Source organism: Galeopterus variegatus, unplaced genomic scaffold (genome assembly GCF_000696425.1).
Source record: "Galeopterus variegatus unplaced genomic scaffold, G_variegatus-3.0.2 Scaffold274, whole genome shotgun sequence".
NCBI lineage: Eukaryota > Metazoa > Chordata > Mammalia > Dermoptera > Cynocephalidae > Galeopterus > Galeopterus variegatus.
The window spans coordinates 557,066-570,823 of record NW_007726385.1 but is presented as its reverse complement, the minus strand read 5'-3'; the positions used below and the strand labels follow the sequence as shown (position 1 = coordinate 570,823).

Genomic DNA, 13,758 nt, shown 5'->3' with positions numbered 1-13,758 from the left:
TGTGAAGCCCTCCAACAACCGTGTGAAGTGGGTCCTGTCCCAGTGAGAGAACCTAGGCAGGGATGCAAGTCCCCTGGGAGGAGCACTGGGGAGCACTGAGAAGTAGAGTCCACAGGGCTGCCAGTCCCCAGGGCTGGAGCTCACTGCTTGAGAAGAGAGCTCAGGTTTCAGGGCCTGGAGCTAATGGGAATGAGGGGAACAGACTCGGCAAATCCAGCTCACAAAACCAGGGGGGAGCTCCAGTTTACAAGTGTCCTCTCCATCTCCTGTAAGAGAGCCAGAAGGGCGCTGGAGAGCAGAATCAGAGGATGGGGAAGTGGGAGTCTTGGGTCAAAGTCAGCCAGGCTCTGGCGAAGCCTAAGGAATGACCCCAAGACCAGAAGGCACCTCAGAGGGACACAAGCTCTCACTTCCTGACACGGCCCCACCCCCATCCTTCTCCAGGAGCGATGCCTTCTGGCTGACCCCCTTCTGGGGATGCCCTCCTTTTTCAGACAAGCTCCGAAGCTATGTGTCATCACTCTGGCTTTGCCACTTATTAGCTTTGTGTCCGTGGAGAAGTTACATAACCTCTCTTTGCCTCAGCTTTCTCATCTGCAAAATGGGGATGTAAGTCACTAAATTTGGGGTTACCTGCCTTGGAATTTAAGCATTTCAGAGAGCATCTCACCATGTCAACCAGACTTTATTCTCTGACTCACTGTAACTTCACGTTCAAGGGACACCTTCCTGGTGCCCCTCCCACTTATATTTTATTATGTCCTGTGTAGGGCTGAGTGATGACCTCCCAAAGATGTCTACGTCCTAATCTCTTGCACCTGTGAACATGTTACCTTACAGGGACTTTGCAGATGGGAGTAAGTAAAGGATCTTGAGATAGAGAGGTTATCCTAGATTATCTGGGTAGGGCTGATGTACCATAAGGGTCCTTATGAGAGGGCTGAGAGTGGGAAGAAGACAGTGTGACACAGAAACAGAGAGAAGAGAGGCTGGAAGACTCTCCGCTGCTGCCTTTGAAGATGGAAGAAGTGGCCACCAGCTGAAGAATGCAAGTGGCCTCTAGAAGCTAGAAAAGGCAAGGAAATGGATTCTCCCCTAGAGCCTCCTAAAGGACACAGCCCGGCTGACACCTTGATTTTAGTCTAGTGAAATGCGTTTAGGACTTCTGACCTCCAAAACTGTAAGATAATAAATTCGTTTCTTAGGCCACTAAGTTTCCAGTAATTTGTTACAGCAGCAGTAGCAAATGGCTTGCAGATGAGGAACAGAGGCCTGAGGGCTGAAGCAGTTTGTCCACGGTCACCTGGTAAATGGCCCCTCACACCATCCTCGCTGTGCTGTCAACCCACACATTTCCAAGGGCTGAGAGAGAGCCTTAGGCTCTGGAGCCAGACCACCTAGATTTGATTTCCAGCTCTGCTACTTACTAGCTTTGTGTTCGTGCCAAGTTCATAACCTCTCCTGGCCTGAGCATCCTCATCTGTAAAATGGGAATGCAGCCACGCCTACCTCAGAGAGAGCCGTAGGGAATAAACAAGTTAATGTAGAGAGCACTGAGAACAGGACACAATGTGACGTTATCCAGTACAAGGGCACTTCAAAAAGTCTGTGGAAAAACAGAACTGAAAGATGAGATGAATCTTTCCCTCAACTTTTTGAAGTACCTGTGTGTGGTGGATTGAATTATGTCCCCCCAAACTCATTGAAGATTGAATTGTGTCCCCCAAGTTGTACGTATTAGAAACTTGGCCCCCACTGTGACTGTAAGGAGGGTGGGAAATCCTATTATGGTAATTGAAAGGTGGGGCCTTGAAGAGATGATTGGACTGTAGGACCGTGCAGTAGTGAATGGATTAAAGATGGTGGTCAGGGGTGTGGTTCTGAGGGCTTTAAAAGAAGAGGAGAGTCCTCTCTCTGCTTCCACCATCTTGCAACGTGGGACCCCTGGATCACCGTTGCCACCACGAGATGGACTCTGGACTTCTCAGCCTCAGAAACTGTAAGCAATAAATTTCATTGTCTTTATAAATCACCCAGTTCAGTGTACTTTGTTATAAGCAACAAAAATGGACTAATATACTGTGTATTATTACTCTCCCACTGCACGGTTGTTCGTCCTTCACCAGGCTGGGAGTTCACGTTCCCAGTGGTCTCTGTCTCTCCTTGCTCCCTCTCTTGTAAACCTTCTGAGGTCACATATTCACTCATGAGCTTCAGATCCAAACCCTTTTGAGCTGCAGCCATGAAATGCTCACGCAGGCCGCTGCCACCCAGAAGCCGGGTTAAACCAGCAACACATTCTCACGTACAGCTCTGGAATATTAATGCAACCTTTTTATTGATGATATATGGTGAAACTTCCATCTTACATAACTCACTAGGTGGAATTTGACCTGAGCACTGCTAATGTGAACTGACCACTCTGCTCCCACTCAGTTGCCTGGGAATGGCAAGTCCCCCACCTCAGGACTGCTCCGGCTGTTAGCTCCTGGGTGGCTGCCGTTTGGGGGGAGGCCGACGCACATCAGAGCAGGTCAGCAACCCACAGCCTGGCCCTTCTCCAGAGGGGATTAAAGGGAGAGAGCAGCCGGAGGCTGAGCAGTTCTGCCTGGTGAGCCTTTTGAAAAAGGATCACGTGCACTCACAAGGGGGCAGGGGTCTGCACTGTTCCCACTCTCCTTCCATCAAACAAGACAAGGCCACTCTAGAGTCTCCACAATTCTCCCCCTTCTCTTGGGGCTGAGTTCCCATGAATGTCTCAACCAGGAGAGAAAAATCATCCAATCGTGTACCCATCTGTCCCTTGACGGGAGGGGGTGCAGAAATAAAGGGAACAACAAAGGAATCCAAAATCCTTCAGCAAGGGCTTAATTCAGCCTTGTAATTCTTTTTTTTTTTTTTTTTTAAACATATACACCAATCCAAATTTTGGTCATCTCAGTTTTCTCCGAAATTGAGAACACATGGACCAAATGCTCAACCTCTACCAAGGCTTTTGAGCCCTCTAAACATGATCGCCTTTCCAGCCAGCTAAGATCCCATAGGGGCCTGAGCAAGTGGATCCCCTTTAGATGCAGAATCCTGAACCCCAACAGTCCTACTGCCCTGTGGGAGCAGGCTGTCTAAGCCAAGACCCCCATACCTGCCCATCCCGTGAGACCCTGTCAAGCAAGAAGCTGGCTCCAGCCCAGGATACCTCGGTAAGAAATCCCAATCTGAACTTTATCCACACAAACACGTGTTGAGCCGGGTGAGCCAGCACCCTGCCCCGGGTATACACCCAGCATCTATGAGCATGCATGTGTCCCCAAAGACAGGAACAAGCACCTTCACAGCAGAAGAGGCTGGACACAACCCAAATGCCCATCCACACAGTGATCTACTTAGACACTGGACTCCTATGCAGCAGTGGAAAGGAGCAAAGGACCGCTACAGGCAACCTGGACGACCTCACTGACAATGCTGAGGCAAGGAAGGCAGATGGACACTGAAGAGTACTTTCTCTATGCTTCCATTCATGGAGGGTCAAAACCAGGCAAAACTAATCAAAGGTGCTGAGGTGTGAGTATGGCTACCTGTGGAGGGTAAGTGACCAGGAGGTGGCCCCAGGGAGCCTCCTGGGGTGCTGGGACTGTTGTGCGGCTTGATCCGAGCAGTGATTTACATGGGTATGTACTAATGTAAAAACCCATCAAGCTGTGATCTAAGATCTGTGTAGTCTACTGTAGTAAGTTAAACTTCCATAAAAAGTTTAAAATATATAAATATATACCTTTGAGCACCTTCTATGTCCTAAGTCCAAGGATATCTCAGACAAGACTCTGACTCTTTTAAGAGCTTACAGTCCAGAAGGGAAGAAAATACACTCAACTAACAATACAAGGATGTCCGTGGCCAGTGGGACAGGTCATGAGAGTAGGTCAAGGGTTTCAGTATCACTCGAGATTTGGGGGAGGTGGCAGAGCAAACTGATCAACTGCAGGAATTTTGGAGGTAGCCAGACCTGTGTCTAAATCCCACTTCCCAACATACAACCTCGACAAGGTATCTGCTCTGCTTCCTCACCTGTAAGGAGGGAGTCACAGTAGCTGCATGTCATGGGTTCTCAAGGACACAAGGAAGGGATCCACACAAGGCATTCCACGCAGGACCTGGCCTCAAGGCATGTGACTGTTGTGTTCCTGCTTCAAGGCTGGGCCTGCCCCCCACCAGGCACTGAGTTACATGCACAGATGTCAGACAGGCTCTGGCCCCCACAACATCCCATCCCACCATGAGGAGGTCAGCTACGCATTCACTCAAGCAGCAAATACCTAACAAATCAGGGGCTATGAGCAGTACACGGACTTTGCCCGCAAGGAGCCTGCCGCCCAGTGAACAATCAGATATTTAGGACACAATGTAAAAAGCCCCAATTGCCATTGGAGAGGAACAGACACAGAAGAGGGGGAGGGTCAGTGGGCGGTGTGGAGGTGGAAATCAAGCTGGGCCCTGAAAGTCAGGTGGGATTCAGGCACATGAAGACTGCTCTGGAAGGCAAGGCAGGCAGGCGGAGAGAACCCCATGAGCAAAGCCACACTGGTAGGAAGTCAAGGTGGCAGAGAAGAGGGCCACCAGTCAGGTGTAGCTCAAGAAGAGGCTCAGAAAAGAAGGCCTGAGTGCCCGGGGCTGAGCGAGACTGTATTTTGCAGTCAGTGGGAAAGCCCTGGAAGGCTTCAGAGGTCAGAAAGTGAGCCCATCAGAGCAGAGATGTAAGACAAGGCCAGCCAATGGCAGTGTTTTGCAGGGGCCAGAGGGAAGTGGCTGAGTCTCTCCAGAGCTGGGGCTGCAGTGTATTTACCCAGGAACACCCAAACCTTCACAGTAGGTCTCCTCTGTACATATATAAGCAAAGGCACTTAGTATTTTGCACAGATGGTGGCTCTCAGACACACTGCCCTATACCTGCTAGTCACTCCGCGATCTATCTTGCTGAGACAGTTTCAGTGTGCAGAGTTTCCACCTTATTTTTTATGGCTGTACTGTATTCCATGGTTTGAACGAACCATTATTTGTGGCTCCCTACTAATGAACACTGAACTTCTAATCTTTTGCTATTACAAATAGGGCAGCAATGACTAATGATGCAAATAAATCATTTTGCACATGTGTTAACACATCTGTAGGATAAATTCCTAGAAGTGCAGCTGCTGGTGAAAGTGTACAAGCATCCATAATTTTGAAAAATGTCACTAGAGAGGCAGAATACCTTTAAATCATTCATCCAAGAAATGAGCCTCAATATTGGGGAAAATACTAACAACATGTAGTTTTAAGGTGCCCTGGTGAAGAAACAGTAAACAAAAGCTCAGTTTTCAGCAAACAGAGTTCTGGGTCAGGAGACGGTGCTGGACCCAGGTCAACTACAACTTGCTCAGTGCTCTGTGCCACTAACTTACATTTCCTCAACTGTCAGTACAAGGCTAGACCCACCCAGCTCCTCAGCCCTTCCCAGGGCAGACTGGCTCTGATGCCCTCATCCTGGGGCAGGCAGAAGGGTGGACAGTGACTTGAGTCACCACAACATCCAGCAGTAACTGGTCTCCCTGGGTGATGGTGCCAGTGCACAGAGGAGGAGTGGGCAGGCATGGTGGGGAGGGGGTGAGGGAGGAGAGACTGAGAGAAACCAGTGCTCCCAGTACAGCTATCCCAAATGAGTGATAAACACCTCTTGCAGGGCACACCACAGCCACGCAAGGCACACTCCCACTTCACAAAATTCACTCTGGGCTGGCTCCGCTCCCTGCTCCATCATGAACTTGTGACATAACTCGTGTGCCCAGCAGCCATTGGCTCCTGAGCATAGCTCTTCCTCACCTGCTGGCAACTTGCGGAGGATGGAGACAGGTCTCTGTAAGGAATATCGAGTGTCCTCCCTGAAGTGAGATGGCTGAGTAAAGGCAGTGAGCAGGGCAGGGCTTCCTCCCACCCCACAAATCTGGCCCAACTACTGAAAACCATGAACAAGAGAAAAGGTCTTCTGCCCCCAGCTGAGTGGGAGATGCCTCTTAGCAAATTAAAGCCAGCAATGGAGAGAAAAAACCCTCCTCAACCTTCCCAGCCCAAGCTCTGCTCCCTCTGGCTGGGACAGCCAGGAACCCCAGTAAATCAAATCCTACTTAAATGCGTGGAGGTTACTGCTATTAAAGTTTTTCTAACCAAGGTACAATGCATCAACCTTTTGGTAAATCTAGGTTTTCATATATCCTATTTGTTTAAACCCCATTGACAAATGTGTACAGATGCACTTTCTCCTCCTGGAGGTGAGGCTAGGGCCCCAAACGCACACAATGCCTGTGTTTCGTGCCTCTATGTGTGCTAGAGGTGGAACCACCATCTGTAAAGCCCTTTCCCCACCTCTCCACCCGCCAACTTCCACTGTCCACAGAGCCCCAAGCCCAACTGCCCTTCCTCTGGGGAGCACTGGCTCCGCAGCCCATCACCAGGCAAAGCAGACTGCTGCCTCCCGGAGCCCCCAGTTTCGACCTGAACCTTTACTAATGCACTGTCCAAGTCTAAGCAGCAATTCAATTTGCTGGGCCTCCCAGGAGGGCTGCAAGCTCTGAGGGCAGGCCTGTGCTGGGATGGCCACTCAGAGCAGGAAGGGCACAGAACTCAAAACCAGAAACCCTGGGCTTCTCCTTCCCCAGGATCTTAAGCAATTCACCCTTCTCAGCCTCAGTCTCTCCATCTACAAAGTGGGCTCAATAATTCCAAGGTTCCAGGGCCTTTGGGAGGATTAAATGAAACAATATATGTGAAATGTAATAATATATATGAAATGTAATTTGCAAAGTCCTACACAAATTCCAGTGAGGATGTTGATATGATTAGTATGCTAATATTAATTAGTTAATATCCCCACATACCCCCTTCACCAACACCTATCACTGTGCCTTGCAGGTACCTAAACCAATTGCTGATAGGATCTCAGATTTGCAGCTCATTCTAGACTAAATAAAAACCATGGGTGCTAGAGGCGGAGACCAGGAGGCACTGCCAGTGACTACAGCAGCACCATGGGGTTATTTTTCTCTCCCAGCTTTTCTGTAAGTGATGATCCAGCGGGCTTTGGGAAACAGCCCCACCCAGCGGAGTGGAGGTTCTCAGCCACCTGCCAGCAGGACAGGGCCTCCTTGAGAGCAGGCTGTCCACAGGGGCTGTAGCAGGAGAAAAATAAAGGCACCAAACTCCACACATGTCTTTCAGGGTGGGGAGGCTATATGATCTGAAAATCCTGTTTAGGGTGACAGATGCAGTAGCTTCCAGAGGTCTCACTCCACCCCCTTTGTTGGGGGAGGGGAAATAGCCATCCTGGGACTGTCCACGACCTACAGGTAAAGGGTCCACAGATCACAACCTTCCAGCAAGGAGACTGGAGTCTTCCAGGGGGTCACCAAACAGATTTGGGGTTGGGAAAAACGTCACACACATGCCCACATGCTTCTGCTTCCATCTTCAGTCACACGACCTGGTCCCCTCCAAGCCATGCCCCTTCCCCGGGGGGCTCAAGGCTTTCTAACCTAGGACCTCACCTGAGCCTTGTGGCACCAGGAGGTGGGCAGAGGGGGTACAAGTAGCTCCCATGAGAGGGAGTGAAGCTCAGAGAGGGCAATGATTCATCCAAGGTCATCACTTGGGTTTTCCGACTCTGAGCCCAGTGCCCTGTCCACCACTCATGCCATGGTACTGTCCAGCAAAAACACTGGGGATATCATCTTTGAAACAAAGTGCCAGGGTTCTGATTTATAGCTTCTCTGACTCTTTTCTACCTATAGTTAACCTTTTAACTTAGTGGGTAAATGCTTATGACCCCATGGTAAGTAAACAATGAGATAACCCAAGTTTATACCTAGAAAGAACATCCACCCAAACCTTAACAGTAATTATTTCTTGATTGTGAAGTTTGGGGTGATTTTTATTCTTATCACCAATCTTTTCTGTGTTCCAAGTTTACTATAAACTACAAGTACTATTTCTATCCAAGAAGTACTATCTGAGAAGCCTACTATTTTTCTTTTTTTTTTTTTTCCTTTTTGTCTTTTTTTCATGTCCGGCAACGGATCGCAACCCTCAGTGTCGCGCCCGTACCGGACCGGGACCGGCAATGGTATCGCAACCCTCGGTGCTGCGCCCGCACCTCGCTCAGCCAGTGAGCAGGAACTGGTCTGTATGTGGGATCCGAACCCTCGGCGGGAGCGCCGCCGTGCTCCCAAGCGGCGCACTGTAGGGGACATCCCCGTCCATCATGAGGGCTGCACTGGTTGCCACTTTCCTTTTTGTCTTTTGTTCATGTCCGGCAACGGATCGCAACCCTCAGTGTCGCGCCCGTACCGGACCGGGACCGGCAATGGTATCGCAACCCTCGGTGCTGCGCCCGCACCTCGCTCAGCCAGTGAGCAGGAACTGGTCTGTATGTGGGATCCGAACCCTCGGCGGGAGCGCCGCCGTGCTCCCAAGCGGCGCACTGTAGCAGTGCGCCACCAGGCCGGCCGGCCTACTATTTTTCAAAGGCTGCAACACTGAGATTAACGTTGCAAACTTTTCAATAAATACTCACTTACTTGTGTGTGATTTTTTAAAACATGGTAGAGATGGAAGTGATGCAAGTTGGGCACAAAGGTTTTCTGGGTGGGATCTTCCCCCTCTGGTTTCCGCCCAAGAAGGAAAAGGAGGTGTCTGCCAGGCTTCCTGCTCCCATTACAGGCCTGAGACCTCCCCCACCATCGACAGGAGCCTGCCCTTGGGCAGACCCAAATCTGTTTAATAGGCACCCTTGGCTCCAGATGATATTAAACTCATTCCTAACAATCAATTCTGTTCTGATCAGCCTTAATATTGGTCACTTTTCAAGAATAATTCCAGCTTTATCCTGAGTGGCAATGCCATTAACCCACCAACCTTTTCATCTGCTTATTTTAGCACCTACTCTGTGCAAGGCACCATGCCAGACACTGAGCCATCATTAATCTAAGACTGGAAAAATTACCAACCAGAAGCCATATGCCGTCCTTCTATGTTCTGCCCAAGCACAGGGTTTCAGCCTTGCAAACAGGCATGCAAACAAACGCTGCCTGGGTGTCCAGCCCAGTTCCAGCTTCTTGACTACCTCTGCATTTGATTTGATTCTCTCCAGTCCTTAGGAAAAGCAGAGTTTGAGAATGAGCACCTGGCAAGAAGGCTGGCAGCCCTGGCTGCCTTGTCACAGTACCTGTGCCACATCCCATTTCATGGAGGTGGAGGCGATGGGGAGGCATGATGAGAAAACCCAAACCTTGGGTGGCCACCCAATTCTTCTCTCTGCAGCCCCCTCACACTTTACTTCTTCCCCTTTCTGTCCTCCCTAAGGTCCAGATCACATTCGATAAACATTTGGGCCTACCTGGTGCTGAGTTCTAGTGCCAAACAATTTTATAGACATGAACTCAGACCCCTGCTTCGCGCATGCTGTTCCCTCTGCCTGGAACCCACTTTCTCCACCTTTACATATGGTGGCAGCTTAGACATCACCTGTTAGAGAAGTGCCACCCAGGCAAAAATGACCTAAGGTTACCCCAGAGCACCCATGATGACTGTAATTGCTCGTGAGTGTGATGTCTCTCTCCCCAGATGGACTCAGCTCATGGGCCTCCACACTGCCTGGCACACAGGCCTGCAATACCTCTTCACTGAATAGATTAAATGGCCTGCAAGGTAACAGTAACTGCCAGTGTTTACTGAGCATGTACTATATGCAGAGCTGTGCTGAGTTCCATGCAGACATGGCTAGGTCACAGACAGGTCAGGATAGTTGTATGATGACGGCTATGCTATTATTACTCCCATTTTCAGATGAAGAAAATTGCATCCTCTCCCCCCTTATTTTTAAAGAACAGGAATTAGAACCTGGTAAGCAGCTTGCCTGAGGACACAGGGCTAATAAGAGCAAGGATTTGACCCACATCTCGCAATTCTCTCCCAGCTGCTGGGACTGCTGGGCTTCTTTTCACCCTCTCTCCCTTCTCCTCCTGTGCTGCTAGTGACCATCTTTAACTCCTTCCTGAATTCTCAGCCTCCTATCCCAAGGCACCCAATTCAGCAGTCTTCCCTGACTCTTCCCCTCACATCCTACACTATAACAGCTCCCACACCCCTCCACCACGTCCCAAAGTGGACCCCCACAGCTGTGCTTTGGCAGTACTCTGTGAAGACTACAAGTGCAGCACGTCCAACCCCACAGCCTTCAGCCCTGCAGGGAGGGATGAAGTCTTATTCATCACATTCCATGTGCCTAGTATATAGCTGCATCAGATGCCGGACAGCCCAACAACCTGGCAAAGCAGTTAGACAGAGCAGGTTACTCCTCACTGAGCTCACAAATGACACCTGGTAGATCAGGCCGACTTTCCTGGCCCCAATTCCTGCTCTGTCCCCGCTCCCCTCTGCCGGTATTTATAGAGCTGATGACTGGGGGTGTGGATGATGGACAGCCACCACAGCTCTCAAATGCATGAAAAGTCAGTGCAGACCCACGAAACCTGGGAGAACGAGCAGGAACTTCAGTCCTTAACAAAAAGTTCCAGCTCAGTGGAGCCAATTCACAACTGGCAAAAAGGCCAGTTACAGAGCAGACACCGTTACAATGGTGGGCTCCAGAGGCCTGGCCTGGGTCACATGGGGTCTTCAAGACCAGAAGCTGCTAGAAGAGGAGACGGGAAAAGTAGCAGGGACTTAAAGAACATCTGGGACCTGAAGGAGAGCAAACGAGAGGGAGGTTGGGTCTTCTGGGAGCCATTTATAGAAATGAAGGAAGGAGGATAAGGGATAATGCTGCCCTGTGACACATGGATGAGTGTCACTTCCTTTTTGAAACTTTCAAGGGCTCCCTGTTGACCACACCAGGATCAAGTCCAAACTCCTTATTGGGGCCTTCAAAGGTCTTCACGACCCAGGCTCACTGCAGCCACAAGGGAGAGACGAGACATTCCAGACCTCCACATCTGCCCGGGGTTCCCTCCACCTAGAACATCATCCTCTTCCCATGGGTGGAGCACCCCTCATCCTTCAGGGCCAGGAGACTTCTGGCATACGCCAGGGTTAGTGGGGGAAGAGCTCGGGCTCCGAGTTCAGATTGATTGGTTGAAAGCTCAGATCCACCAACCAGTTGTGTGACTTCAGCATGGTTTTAACCTCTCAACACTTCCGCGGCTGACTCCTCTGAAAAATGCAGAAGGTGATTTTGTCCCACCACCCAGTGAGGATGAAACACATTAATTCATGAAAGCACTAAGCACTTTGAACTGTGCCTGGCACACAGTAAGGGCTCAATAAATGAGCTGTTGTTCCTATTGTCCTCTGGGCCCCTTTAGGGCCCTCTGTTTCGATCACAAGTAGAGCACTGTCTTGCACATATTTGTTACAGGTTGGGTCCCCTCTGCCAACCACAATCTTTTAAAAAGCAAGACCCACAACTCTGGCCTCTCTTCCCTGAGGCCAGCACAAGAGGGCACGCAGTAGGTGTTCAGTAAGTGCTTACTGCCTGTGAGTGCCTCAAGTTGAAGGTCTTGGGGCAGACCCCACACCTAGCTCTCCCAGAACTCACACACCAAATCCCCAGTCTAAAGGCCCCCAGAACAAGAAGCACATTTGCTGCTACTGGTTTTCAAAACAATAAAGGGCCGTACCCTGCCCTGCCCAGGCTGTTTCCACTCCAGGGAACTTATGCAGAAAAATGAGCACAGCAGGGACTGGAAATAGCACTGAGCCCCTCTAAGGGAGAGTGCTGGACAGGCCAACCAGAAACCAGGAGCAAAACCTCAAAGACAGAGTGGGAGAAAAGAGCCTCCAGACAGAAGCCCAAGCTCACAGAACTCGGTCAACAAGAGGGAAGTAGGACAAGTGGATCACTCACGCCCAATCTGCCTTGAAGCTCTTCTTTCCACCACTTGAAGAGATTTAGGAGGGGCTGCTTGTATAATCCGCCACCACCATGGCAGCAACTTACAACACATCCAGAATCCTGAGAAGACAGCACAAAGTGCCACAAGGCTTCTGGGGGAATTCAAAGCGACTTCTCCACTCACACTGGCTATTGGGGCCTCATGACTAGGCTGGGGTCATTATATGTCCATCTCCCCAGCAGACCGGGAGCCCCTAGAGGGCAGGCACCAGGTCCCATTCAACTTCAGACCTCTGTGCCCTTGGCATGTTGCCTGGCACGTAGTGGGTACTCAATAAGTTACAAGGCAACAAGATACGGCAGCAAGAGAGAGGTCCTGGCTCAAGGATGACTCCAGCCAGCCCTGCCAAGTATCATGGACAATCGAGTCACAAATTTCCTCGGGGCCTCAGTTTTCCTCATCCACAAGTAGGGAAAACAACAGTTCCTTACTCATACGGCTGCTGTGAGAACAGGGAAAATATACGTGGAAAGCACAAAAGCCTCAGATGGATGTCAGTCATCCTTCAAGCTCAGCTCAACTGTTCGCCAGTGCTGGGGTCTTTTCTGCTGGCCTCATTCCCCCTCCCCCAGCACGGAACTCACCGCTGCACTCATTCTACTCCTTTGTTTTGTATTTGTCACATCATTGTGATTCCTTGTTTCCAAGTCTGTTTCTCCCACCCTCCTGAGAGCTCCTTAATGTCTGAGGAGTGGGCACACAGGCCTGGCTGCTGGGATTCTCCCTCCCCACAGTCCCAACTCTGATACACACAGCACCCTTGACAAGATACTCAGATGTGAACAGCCTGGGAAGGCCACCAAGCATGCTGAAAAGGGAGATGTAAAGGGGCACTGCAAACATAGCCTGTCAAGGAAGTCACACCTCTGAGACCTGCACCGCCTCTGCAGGTGCAAGTGAGCTTGTTTGCCTGGCTGACTCCACAGCACACAGGCCTCCAGGGCACAGATTGCTGCTTCTTTCCTTACATAGAGCACTGGCAGTCAGATAAATAATACATGGCCTTCATCTCACACAGGTATCAGGCATGCAAACACCTACTTTGCCCCAGGATGCCCTGAAAGAGAGGGAGGGATAAAGTGTCTGGCCATATCCAGAGGGGATATGGATTGGGAACCCCTACCCACTCCCCAGCCTCATTGCCTCGCCCGGCCTGGAGCCACCTAGCACTACATACAAGTAGATCCAAGCAAGGTGCCCAAGGGTGTGCCCAGGGAGGAAATGTACAACCCACAGAAAGGACACGCACACCCAAATCCAGTCTCTATGGTCCCTTTGGAGGCAAATATCCTTGGAGACCCAGGTTGCAGTCAGTCCCCCTCCACACACGCTGACCTGTCTGCAAGGCATGTACATCCTCCATTCACGCAGCCTTGAGGGCCTCCCCGGCCAACCAGCTTTCCAGGTCACCAGCACCCGCAAAGGGCACGATGCCTCCCCTACTCATTCGGCCGTGCCAGGCGCCAGCACACCTCCCCGGGCGCACACGATCCCACACTTGCAAAGGGCCTGTCCATGCACCTCCCCTCTTCCTCAGCTCCCCCCGGCAGGTCCGATTACACTCCAGCGCGGCCCCCGCCACGTCGGCGTGGAGGGGGAGCGGGCACACCCACGGGCCGCCCCGAGACCCCGCAGGCCAGGGAGTGGGAGCAGGGCTGGGCGGGCGGGGGGACGACGGACGCCCCCTCCCTCCTCGGCCGGGCCGGCCGCTTACGTACCTTCCCCACCCGGGGACCGGCGGCCGACGCGACCCTCTCCCAAACGAAGCAGCCCCCCCCCC

The 13,758-nt window shown here is 51.1% G+C and overlaps 1 protein-coding gene across 2 annotated transcripts in view; it reads right to left on the bottom strand.

The window, feature by feature from the left end:
• TMEM184B (transmembrane protein 184B) overlaps positions 1–13,752 on the bottom strand; it is a 51,757-nt gene extending 38,005 nt beyond the window's left edge. Inside the window, exon 1 of one of the 2 annotated variants that reach the window (XM_008566890.1) lies at positions 13,697–13,752. The gene's annotated coding sequence lies outside the window, so the exon portion shown is untranslated. Of the gene's footprint in view, positions 1–13,313; positions 13,353–13,696 lie in introns of those variants that run through there. The other variant, XM_008566891.1, reaches the window with a different exon arrangement.
• Positions 13,753–13,758: the final 6 nt, after the last annotated feature.